Source organism: Ambystoma mexicanum, chromosome 6q (genome assembly GCF_040938575.1).
Source record: "Ambystoma mexicanum isolate Mex_15411 chromosome 6q, UKY_AmexF1_1, whole genome shotgun sequence".
Lineage (NCBI taxonomy): Eukaryota > Metazoa > Chordata > Amphibia > Caudata > Ambystomatidae > Ambystoma > Ambystoma mexicanum.
The window spans coordinates 1,630,170,255-1,630,182,573 of NC_090937.1; the positions used below are offsets into that span (position 1 = coordinate 1,630,170,255).

Sequence of the window (12,319 nt, forward strand, 5' to 3'; positions counted from 1 at the left end):
TGCAACTGTCTATCGGTGAGGGGATTGAAGCGAGCAGGGCTCCTGGCCCCTCCCCGACAAAGCCCTGACGAAGGCCTGACAAAGGCCTATTCGCCTTGCCCTGACGGGCAAAGGTCCCAGCAGGCCACCGAGCACAGCACCTCAGCCTATTAGAGTGAGGTTTCAGGATCTCTCTCATCCTGTAAACCAACATACTGAGGAAGGTGAAACGTGTGGCTGCGCTCCTCACATGCTGGAGCAGCAGCAGCCCTTTCCCTGAATCAAAGTTCCTTCATTCCTCCCTCCCATAACCCTTAGCAGGGGATTTATGGTAATTGAGTTGAGTTTCCAAACTGGCCCTTCCTTCCTTCTTTCCCATATCTGCCAGCTCGAGAAGGCTTGTTTTGTTGCACCTGGGAAGTAAAGCATCTATTTGCGAGAGAGAGAGAATGAGAGAGAGAGACAGAGAGAGAGAGACAGAGAGAGAAGGGGAAGGGGTGTTGGCAGTTAGGGTCTGAGCTAGAGAAATGAGGCCTGTCTGCAAAAGGCCATGGGATGGGAGTGCGTGGTTGCAGGTTGTTTGGCTTTGTAAGGGATACTGCCCGCTTCACTCGAAACTGGGTCTAGGGTTGTCGGTTTGTAGGCTGTAAAAGCCCAGAAAAGCTCTTGTTCTCCAACCAGCAGAGTAGCGCAGCGGAAGCATGCTGGGCCCATAACCCAGAGGTCGATGGATCGAAACCATCCTCTGCTAAGTTTTTTCAAATTATGTTTTTGTGTCATGGCATTAGGGCACAAAGAGCTGTAAGTGCCTGGATGCAATGTCATTCCTTGAACTTGCTGCCTCGTTCCACTCTTGCGCTAAATAGGAGAGGGTCCCAGCCCAGCCAACAAAATGTACTGTTCAATCAAACCAAACTTAAAACCAAGCTCCTTTTTTAAGGGGTCCCGGGGAAATGTTGGGCTGACCGGCAAGACCTCATGATGCGAACTGCTTCTGCGTCAAACGCAAGCTTTTTTCATTCCCAGCCAATGACTTATTCTTATTTCTAAGGGGCGCTCCATCAGATAGCCCAGACAGGCAGGCGTTGGTGGTATAGTGGTGAGCATAGCTGCCTTCCAAGCAGTTGACCCGGGTTCGATTCCCGGCCAACGCAGATCAAATCTTTAAATTGTTCAAAATGCATTTTTTGGAAATCAGACTCATGCTGAAAGCAAAGCTGACACACTTTTCGTGAAAATCAAAACCCCATCCAGGAAAGGTTCTTGCATCCTAGTTTCTGCAACTGTCTATCGGTGAGGGGATTGAAGCGAGCAGGGCTCCTGGCCCCTCCCCGACAAAGCCCTGACAAAGGCCTATTCGCCTTGCCCTGACGGGCAAAGGTCCCAGCAGGCCACCGAGCACAGCACCTCAGCCTATTAGAGTGAGGTTTCAGGATCTCTCTCATCCTGTAAACCAACATACTGAGGAAGGTGAAACGTGTGGCTGCGCTCCTCACATGCTGAAGCAGCAGCAGCCCTTTCCCTGAAGCAAAGTTCCTTCATTCCTCCCTCCCATAACCCTTAGCAGGGGATTTATGGTAATTGAGTTGAGTTTCCAAACGGGCCCTTCCTTCCTTCCTTCCCATATCTGCCAGCTCGAGAAGGCTTGTTTTGTTGCACCTGGGAAGTAAAGTATCTATTTGCGAGAGAGAGAGAATGAGAGAGAGAGACAGAGAGAGAGACAGTGAGAGAAGGGGAAGGGGTGTTGGCAGTTAGGGTGTGAGCTAGAGAAATGAGGCCTGTCTGCAAAAGGCCATGGGATGGGAGTGCGTGGTTGTAGGTTGTTTGGCTTTGTAAGGCCTACTGCCCGCTTCACTCGAAACTGGGTCTAGGGTTGTCGGTTTGTAGGCTGTAAAAGCCCCGAAAAGCTCTCGTTCTCCAACCAGCAGAGTGGCACAGCGGAAGTGTGCTGGGCCCATAACCCAGAGGTCGATGGATCGAAACCATCCTCTGCTAAGTTTTTTCAAATTATGTTTTTGTGTCATGGCATTAGGGCACAAAGAGCTGTAAGTGCCTGGATGCAATGTCATTCCTTGAACTTGCTGCCTCGTTCCACTCTTGCGCTAAATAGGAGAGGGTCCCAGCCCAGCCAACAAAATGTACTGTTCAATCAAACCAAACTTAAAACCAAGCTCCTTTTTTAAGGGGTCCCGGGGAAATGTTGGGCTGACCGGCAAGACCTCATGATGCGAACTGCTTCTGCGTCAAACGCAAGCTTTTTTCATTCCCAGCCAATGACTTATTCTTATTTCTAAGGGGCGCTCCATCAGAGAGCTCAGACAGGCAGGCGTTGGTGGTATAGTGGTGAGCATAGCTGCCTTCCAAACAGTTGACCCGGGTTCGATTCCCGGCCAACGCAGATCAAATCTTTAAATTGTTCAAAATGCATTTTTTGGAAATCAGACTCATGCTGAAAGCAAAGCTGACACACTTTTCGCGAAAATCAAAACCCCATCCAGGAAAGGTTCTTGCATCCTAGTTTCTGCAACTGTCTATCGGTGAGGGGATTGAAGCGAGCAGAGCTCCTGGCCCCTCCCCGACAAAGCCCTGACGAAGGCCTGACAAAGGCCTATTCGCCTTGCCCTGACGGGCAAAGGTCCCAGCAGGCCACCGAGCACAGCACCTCAGCCTATTAGAGTGAGGTTTCAGGATCTCTCTCATCCTGTAAACCAACATACTGAGGAAGGTGAAACGTGTGGCTGCGCTCCTCACATGCTGAAGCAGCAGCAGCCCTTTCCCTGAAGCAAAGTTCCTTCTTTCCTCCCCCCCATAACCCTTAGCAGGGGATTTATGGTAATTGAGTTGAGTTTCCAAACTGGCCCTTCCTTCCTTCCTTCCAATATCTGCCAGCTCGAGAAGGCTTGTTTTGTTGCACCTGGGAAGTAAAGTATCTACTTGCGAGAGAGAGAGAATGAGAGAGAGAGACAGAGAGAGAGAGACAGAGAGAGAAGGGGAAGGGGTGTTGGCAGTTAGGGTGTGAGCTAGAGAAATGAGGCCTGTCTGCAAAAGGCCATGGGATGGGAGTGCATGGTTGCAGGTTGTTTGGCTTTGTAAGGCCTACTGCCCGCTTCACTCGAAACTTGGTCTAGGGTTGTCGGTTTGTAGGCTGTAAAAGCCCAGAAAAGCTCTTGTTCTCCAACCAGCAGAGTGGCGCAGCGGAAGCGTGCTGGGCCCATAACCCAGAGGTCGATGGATCGAAACCATCCTCTGCTAAGTTTTTTCAAATTATGTTTTTGTGTCATGGCATTAGGGCACAAAGAGCTGTAAGTGCCTGGATGCAATGTCATTCCTTGAACTTGCTGCCTCGTTCCACTCTTGCACTAAATAGGAGAGGGTCCCAGCCCAGCCAACAAAATGTACTGTTCAATCAAACCAAACTTAAAACCAAGCTCCTTTTTTAAGGGGTCCCGGGGAAATGTTGGGCTGACCGGCAAGACCTCATGATGCGAACTGCTTCTGCGTCAAACGCAAGCTTTTTTCATTCCCAGCCAAAGACTTATTCTTATTTCTAAGGGGTGCTCCATCACATAGCCCAGACAGGCAGGCGTTGGTGGTATAGTGGTGAGCATAGCTGCCTTCCAAGCAGTTGACCCGGGTTCGATTCCCCGCAGATCAAATCTTTAAATTGTTCAAAATGCATTTTTGGGAAATCAGACTCATGCTGAAAGCAAAGCTGACACACTTTTCGCGAAAATCAAAACCCCATCCAGGAAAGGTTCTTGCATCCTAGTTTCCGCAACTGTCTATCGGTGAGGGGATTGAAGCGAGCAGGGCTCCTGGCCCCTCCCCGACAAAGCCCTGACGAAGGCCTATTCGCCTTGCCCTGACGGGCAAAGGTCCCAGCAGGCCACCGAGCACAGCACCTCAGCCTATTAGAGTGAGGTTTCAGGATCTCTCTCATCCTGTAAACCAACATACTGAGGAAGGTGAAACGTGTGGCTGCGCTCCTCACATGCTGGAGCAGCAGCAGCCCTTTCCCTGAATCAAAGTTCCTTCATTCCTCCCTCCCATAACCCTTAGCAGGGGATTTATGGTAATTGAGTTGAGTTTCCAAACTGGCCCTTCCTTCCTTCCTTCCCATATCTGCCAGCTCGAGAAGGCTTGTTTTGTTGCACCTGGGAAGTAAAGCATCTATTTGCGGGAGAGAGAGAATGAGAGAGAGAGACAGAGAGAGAGAGACAGAGAGAGAAGGGGAAGGGGTGTTGGCAGTTAGGGTGTGAGCTAGAGAAATGAGGCCTGTCTGCAAAAGGCCATGGGATGGGAGTGCGTGGTTGCAGGTTGTTTGGCTTTGTAAGGGATACTGCCCGCTTCACTCGAAACTGGGTCTAGGGTTGTCGGTTTGTAGGCTGTAAAAGCCCAGAAAAGCTCTTGTTCTCCAACCAGCAGAGTGGCGCAGCGGAAGCATGCTGGGCCCATAACCCAGAGGTCGATGGATCGAAACCATCCTCTGCTAAGTTTTTTCAAATTATGTTTTTGTGTCATGGCATTAGGGCACAAAGAGCTGTAAGTGCCTGGATGCAATGTCATTCCTTGAACTTGCTGCCTCGTTCCACTCTTGCGCTAAATAGGAGAGGGTCCCAGCCCAGCCAACAAAATGTACTGTTCAATCAAACCAAACTTAAAACCAAGCTCCTTTTTTAAGGGGTCCCGGGGAAATGTTGGGCTGACCGGCAAGACCTCATGATGCGAACTGCTTCTGCGTCAAACGCAAGCTTTTTTCATTCCCAGCCAATGACTTATTCTTATTTCTAAGGGGCGCTCCATCAGATAGCCCAGACAGGCAGGCGTTGGTGGTATAGTGGTGAGCATAGCTGCCTTCCAAGCAGTTGACCCGGGTTCGATTACCGGCCAACGCAGATCAAATCTTTAAATTGTTCAAAATGCATTTTTTGGAAATCAGACTCATGCTGAAAGCAAAGCTGACACACTTTTCGTGAAAATCAAAACCCCATCCAGGAAAGGTTCTTGCATCCTAGTTTCTGCAACTGTCTATCGGTGAGGGGATTGAAGCGAGCAGGGCTCCTGGCCCCTCCCCGACAAAGCCCTGACGAAGGCCTGACAAAGGCCTATTCGCCTTGCCCTGACGGGCAAAGGTCCCAGCAAGCCACCGAGCACAGCACCTCAGCCTATTAGAGTGAGGTTTCAGGATCTCTCTCATCCTGTAAACCAACATACTGAGGAAGGTGAAACGTGTGGCTGCGCTCCTCACATGCTGAAGCAGCAGCAGCCCTTTCCCTGAAGCAAAGTTCCTTCATTCCTCCCTCCCATAACCCTTAGCAGGGGATTTATGGTAATTGAGTTGAGTTTCCAAACTGGCCCTTCCTTCCTTCCTTCCCATATCTGCCAGCTCGAGAAGGCTTGTTTTGTTGCACCGGGAAGTAAAGTATCTATTTGCGAGAGAGAGAGAATGAGAGAGAGAGACAGAGAGAGAGAGACAGTGAGAGAAGGGGAAGGGGTGTTGGCAGTTAGGGTGTGAGCTAGAGAAATGAGGCCTGTCTGCAAAAGGCCATGGGATGGGAGTGCGTGGTTGCAGGTTGTTTGGCTTTGTAAGGCCTACTGCCCGCTTCACTCGAAACTGTGTCTAGGGTTGTCGGTTTGTAGGCTGTAAAAGCCCCGAAAAGCTCTCGTTCTCCAACCAGCAGAGTGGCACAGCGGAAGCGTGCTGGGCCCATAACCCAGAGGTCGATGGATCGAAACCATCCTCTGCTAAGTTTTTTCAAATTATGTTTTTGTGTCATGGCATTAGGGCACAAAGAGCTGTAAGTGCCTGGATGCAATGTCATTCCTTGAACTTGCTGCCTCGTTCCACTCTTGCGCTAAATAGGAGAGGGTCCCAGCCCAGCCAACAAAATGTACTGTTCAATCAAACCAAACTTAAAACCAAGCTCCTTTTTTAAGGGGTCCCGGGGAAATGTTGGGCTGACCGGCAAGACCTCATGATGCGAACTGCTTCTGCGTCAAACGCAAGCTTTTTTCATTCCCAGCCAATGACTTATTCTTATTTCTAAGGGGCGCTCCATCAGAGAGCTCAGACAGGCAGGCGTTGGTGGTATAGTGGTGAGCATAGCTGCCTTCCAAGCAGTTGACCCGGGTTCGATTCCCGCCCAACGCAGATCAAATCTTTAAATTGTTCAAAATGCATTTTTTGGAAATCAGACTCATGCTGAAAGCAAAGCTGACACACTTTTCGCGAAAATCAAAACCCCATCCAGGAAAGGTTCTTGCAACCTAGTTTCTGCAACTGTCTATCGGTGAGGGGATTGAAGCGAGCAGGGCTCCTGGCCCCTCCCTGACAAAGCCCTGACGAAGGCCTGACAAAGGCCTATTCGCCTTGCCCTGACGGGCAAAGGTCCCAGCAGGCCACCGAGCACAGCACCTCAGCCTATTAGAGTGAGGATCTCTCTCATCCTGTAAACCAACATACTGAGGAAGGTGAAACGTGTGGCTGCACTCCTCACATGCTGAAGCAGCAGCAGCCCTTTCCCTGAAGCAAAGTTCCTTCATTCCTCCCCCCCATAACCCTTAGCAGGGGATTTATGGTAATTGAGTTGAGTTTCCAAACTGGCCCTTCCTTCCTTCCTTCCCATATCTGCCAGCTCGAGAAGGCTTGTTTTGTTGCACCTGGGAAGTAAAGTATCTACTTGCGAGAGAGAGAGAATGAGAGAGAGAGACAGAGAGAGAGAGACAGAGAGAGAAGGGGAAGGGGTGTTGGCAGTTAGGGTGTGAGCTAGAGAAATGAGGCCTGTCTGCAAAAGGCCATGGGATGGGAGTGCGTGGTTGCAGGTTGTTTGGCTTTGTAAGGCCTACTGCCCGCTTCACTCGAAACTGGGTCTAGGGTTGTCGGTTTGTAGGCTTTAAAAGCCCAGAAAAGCTCTTGTTCTCCAACCAGCAGAGTGGCGCAGCGGAAGCGTGCTGGGCCCATAACCCAGAGGTCGATGGATCGAAACCATCCTCTGCTAAGTTTTTTCAAATTATGTTTTTGTGTCATGGCATTAGGGCACAAAGAGCTGTAAGTGCCTGGATGCAATGTCATTCCTTGAACTTGCTGCCTCGTTCCACTCTTGCACTAAATAGGAGAGGGTCCCAGCCCAGTCAACAAAATGTACTGTTCAATCAAACCAAACTTAAAACCAAGCTCCTTTTTTAAGGGGTCCCGGGGAAATGTTGGGCTGACCGGCAAGACCTCATGATGCGAACTGCTTCTGCGTCAAACGCAAGCTTTTTTCATTCCCAGCCAAAGACTTATTCTTATTTCTAAGGGGTGCTCCATCACATAGCCCAGACAGGCAGGCGTTGGTGGTATAGTGGTGAGCATAGCTGCCTTCCAAGCAGTTGACCCGGGTTCGATTCCCCGCAGATCAAATCTTTAAATTGTTCAAAATGCATTTTTGGGAAATCAGACTCATGCTGAAAGCAAAGCTGACACACTTTTCGCGAAAATCAAAACCCCATCCAGGAAAGGTTCTTGCATCCTAGTTTCCGCAACTGTCTATCGGTGAGGGGATTGAAGCGAGCAGGGCTCCTGGCCCCTCCCCGACAAAGCCCTGACGAAGGCCTATTCGCCTTGCCCTGACGGGCAAAGGTCCCAGCAGGCCACCGAGCACAGCACCTCAGCCTATTAGAGTGAGGTTTCAGGATCTCTCTCATCCTGTAAACCAACATACTGAGGAAGGTGAAACGTGTGGCTGCGCTCCTCACATGCTGGAGCAGCAGCAGCCCTTTCCCTGAATCAAAGTTCCTTCATTCCTCCCTCCCATAACCCTTAGCAGGGGATTTATGGTAATTGAGTTGAGTTTCCAAACTGGCCCTTCCTTCCTTCCTTCCCATATCTGCCAGCTCGAGAAGGCTTGTTTTGTTGCACCTGGGAAGTAAAGCATCTATTTGCGAGAGAGAGAGAATGAGAGAGAGAGACAGAGAGAGAGAGACAGAGAGAGAAGGGGAAGGGGTGTTGGCAGTTAGGGTGTGAGCTAGAGAAATGAGGCCTGTCTGCAAAAGGCCATGGGATGGGAGTGCGTGGTTGCAGGTTGTTTGGCTTTGTAAGGGATACTGCCCGCTTCACTCGAAACTGGGTCTAGGGTTGTCGGTTTGTAGGCTGTAAAAGCCCAGAAAAGCTCTTGTTCTCCAACCAGCAGAGTGGCGCAGCGGAAGCATGCTGGGCCCATAACCCAGAGGTCGATGGATCGAAACCATCCTCTGCTAAGTTTTTTCAAATTATGTTTTTGTGTCATGGCATTAGGGCACAAAGAGCTGTAAGTGCCTGGATGCAATGTCATTCCTTGAACTTGCTGCCTCGTTCCACTCTTGCGCTAAATAGGAGAGGGTCCCAGCCCAGCCAACAAAATGTACTGTTCAATCAAACCAAACTTAAAACCAAGCTCCTTTTTTAAGGGGTCCCGGGGAAATGTTGGGCTGACCGGCAAGACCTCATGATGCGAACTGCTTCTGCGTCAAACGCAAGCTTTTTTCATTCCCAGCCAATGACTTATTCTTATTTCTAAGGGGCGCTCCATCAGATAGCCCAGACAGGCAGGCGTTGGTGGTATAGTGGTGAGCATAGCTGCCTTCCAAGCAGTTGACCCGGGTTCGATTACCGGCCAACGCAGATCAAATCTTTAAATTGTTCAAAATGCATTTTTTGGAAATCAGACTCATGCTGAAAGCAAAGCTGACACACTTTTCGTGAAAATCAAAACCCCATCCAGGAAAGGTTCTTGCATCCTAGTTTCTGCAACTGTCTATCGGTGAGGGGATTGAAGCGAGCAGGGCTCCTGGCCCCTCCCCGACAAAGCCCTGACGAAGGCCTGACAAAGGCCTATTCGCCTTGCCCTGACGGGCAAAGGTCCCAGCAAGCCACCGAGCACAGCACCTCAGCCTATTAGAGTGAGGTTTCAGGATCTCTCTCATCCTGTAAACCAACATACTGAGGAAGGTGAAACGTGTGGCTGCGCTCCTCACATGCTGAAGCAGCAGCAGCCCTTTCCCTGAAGCAAAGTTCCTTCATTCCTCCCTCCCATAACCCTTAGCAGGGGATTTATGGTAATTGAGTTGAGTTTCCAAACTGGCCCTTCCTTCCTTCCTTCCCATATCTGCCAGCTCGAGAAGGCTTGTTTTGTTGCACCGGGAAGTAAAGTATCTATTTGCGAGAGAGAGAGAATGAGAGAGAGAGACAGAGAGAGAGAGACAGTGAGAGAAGGGGAAGGGTTGTTGGCAGTTAGGGTGTGAGCTAGAGAAATGAGGCCTGTCTGCAAAAGGCCATGGGATGGGAGTGCGTGGTTGCAGGTTGTTTGGCTTTGTAAGGCCTACTGCCCGCTTCACTCGAAACTGTGTCTAGGGTTGTCGGTTTGTAGGCTGTAAAAGCCCCGAAAAGCTCTCGTTCTCCAACCAGCAGAGTGGCACAGCGGAAGCGTGCTGGGCCCATAACCCAGAGGTCGATGGATCGAAACCATCCTCTGCTAAGTTTTTTCAAATTATGTTTTTGTGTCATGGCATTAGGGCACAAAGAGCTGTAAGTGCCTGGATGCAATGTCATTCCTTGAACTTGCTGCCTCGTTCCACTCTTGCGCTAAATAGGAGAGGGTCCCAGCCCAGCCAACAAAATGTACTGTTCAATCAAACCAAACTTAAAACCAAGCTCCTTTTTTAAGGGGTCCCGGGGAAATGTTGGGCTGACCGGCAAGACCTCATGATGCGAACTGCTTCTGCGTCAAACGCAAGCTTTTTTCATTCCCAGCCAATGACTTATTCTTATTTCTAAGGGGCGCTCCATCAGAGAGCTCAGACAGGCAGGCGTTGGTGGTATAGTGGTGAGCATAGCTGCCTTCCAAGCAGTTGACCCGGGTTCGATTCCCGCCCAACGCAGATCAAATCTTTAAATTGTTCAAAATGCATTTTTTGGAAATCAGACTCATGCTGAAAGCAAAGCTGACACACTTTTCGCGAAAATCAAAACCCCATCCAGGAAAGGTTCTTGCAACCTAGTTTCTGCAACTGTCTATCGGTGAGGGGATTGAAGCGAGCAGGGCTCCTGGCCCCTCCCCGACAAAGCCCTGACGAAGGCCTGACAAAGGCCTATTCGCCTTGCCCTGACGGGCAAAGGTCCCAGCAGGCCACCGAGCACAGCACCTCAGCCTATTAGAGTGAGGTTTCAGGATCTCTCTCATCCTGTAAACCAACATACTGAGGAAGGTGAAACGTGTGGCTGCACTCCTCACATGCTGAAGCAGCAGCAGCCCTTTCCCTGAAGCAAAGTTCCTTCATTCCTCCCCCCCATAACCCTTAGCAGGGGATTTATGGTAATTGAGTTGAGTTTCCAAACTGGCCCTTCCTTCCTTCCTTCCCATATCTGCCAGCTCGAGAAGGCTTGTTTTGTTGCACCTGGGAAGTAAAGTATCTACTTGCGAGAGAGAGAGAATGAGAGAGAGAGACAGAGAGAGAGAGACAGAGAGAGAAGGGGAAGGGGTGTTGGCAGTTAGGGTGTGAGCTAGAGAAATGAGGCCTGTCTGCAAAAGGCCATGGGATGGGAGTGCGTGGTTGCAGGTTGTTTGGCTTTGTAAGGCCTACTGCCCGCTTCACTCGAAACTGGGTCTAGGGTTGTCAATTTGTAGGCTGTAAAAGCTCAGAAAAGCTCTTGTTCTCCAACCAGCAGAGTGGCGCAGCGGAAGCGTGCTGGGCCCATAACCCAGAGGTCGATGGATCGAAACCATCCTCTGCTAAGTTTTTTCAAATTATGTTTTTGTGTCATGGCATTAGGGCACAAAGAGCTGTAAGTGCCTGGATGCAATATCATTCCTTGAACTTGCTGCCTCGTTCCACTCTTGCGCTAAATAGGAGAGGGTCCCAGCCCAGCCAACAAAATGTACTGTTCAATCAAACCAAACTTAAAACCAAGCTCCTTTTTTAAGGGGTCCCGGGGAAATGTTGGGCTGACCGGCAAGACCTCATGATGCGAACTGCTTCTGCGTCAAACGCAAGCTTTTTTCATTCCCAGCCAATGACTTATTCTTATTTCTAAGGGGCGCTCCATCAGATAGCCCAGACAGGCAGGCGTTGGTGGTATAATGGTGAGCATAGCTGCCTTCCAAGCAGTTGACCCGGGTTCGATTCCCGGCCAACGCAGATCAAATCTTTAAATTGTTCAAAATGCATTTTTTGGAAATCAGACTCATGCTGAAAGCAAAGCTGACACACTTTTCGTGAAAATCAAAACCCCATCCAGGAAATGTTCTTGCATCCTAGTTTCTGCAACTGTCTATCGGTGAGGGGATTGAAGCGAGCAGGGCTCCTGGCCCCTCCCCGACAAAGCCCTGACGAAGGCCTGACAAAGGCCTATTCGCCTTGCCCTGACGGGCAAAGGTCCCAGCAGGCCACCGAGCACAGCACCTCAGCCTATTAGAGTGAGGTTTCAGGATCTCTCTCATCCTGTAAACCAACATACTGAGGAAGGTGAAACGTGTGGCTGCGCTCCTCACATGCTGAAGCAGCAGCATCCCTTTCCCTGAAGCAAAGTTCCTTCATTCCTCACTCCCATAACCCTTAGCAGGGGATTTATGGTAATTGAGTTGAGTTTCCAAACTGGCCCTTCCTTCCTTCCTTCCCATATCTGCCAGCTCGAGAAGGCTTGTTTTGTTGCACCTGGGAAGTAAAGTATCTATTTGCGAGAGAGAGAGAATGAGAGAGAGAGACAGAGAGAGAGAGACAGAGAGAGAAGGGGAAGGGGTGTTGGCAGTTAGGGTGTGAGCTAGAGAAATGAGGCCTGTCTGCAAAAGGCCATGGGATGGGAGTGCGTGGTTGCAGGTTGTTTGGCTTTGTAAGGCCTACTGCCCGCTTCACTCGAAACTGGGTCTAGGGTTGTCGGTTTGTAGGCTGTAAAAGCCCAGAAAAGCTCTTGTTCTCCAACCAGCAGAGTGGGGCAGCGGAAGCGTGCTGGGCCCATAACCCAGAGGTCGATGGATCGAAACCATCCTCTGCTAACTTTTTTTCAAATTATGTTTTTGTGTCATGGCATTAGGGCACAAAGAGCTGTAAGTGCCTGGATGCAATGTCATTCCTTGAACTTGCTGCCTCGTTCCACTCTTGCGCTAAATAGGAGAGGGTCCCAGCCCAGCCAACAAAATGTACTGTTCAAACAAACCAAACTTAAAACCAAGCTCCTTTTTTAAGGGGTCCCGGGGAAATGTTGGGCTGACCGGCAAGACCTCATGATGCGAACTGCTTCTGCGTCAAACGCAAGCTTTTTTCATTCCCAGCCAAAGACTTATTCTTATTTCTAAGGGGCGCTCCATCACATAGCCCAGACAGGCAG

General features: G+C 50.1%; 1 non-coding gene across 1 annotated transcript; it reads left to right on the top strand.

Moving 5' to 3' along the window:
- Positions 1 to 1,061: 1,061 nt before the first annotated feature.
- TRNAG-UCC (transfer RNA glycine (anticodon UCC)) lies at positions 1,062 to 1,133 on the top strand. The gene has a single exon. It is a non-coding gene; the product is annotated as a tRNA-Gly (tRNA).
- Positions 1,134 to 12,319: the final 11,186 nt, after the last annotated feature.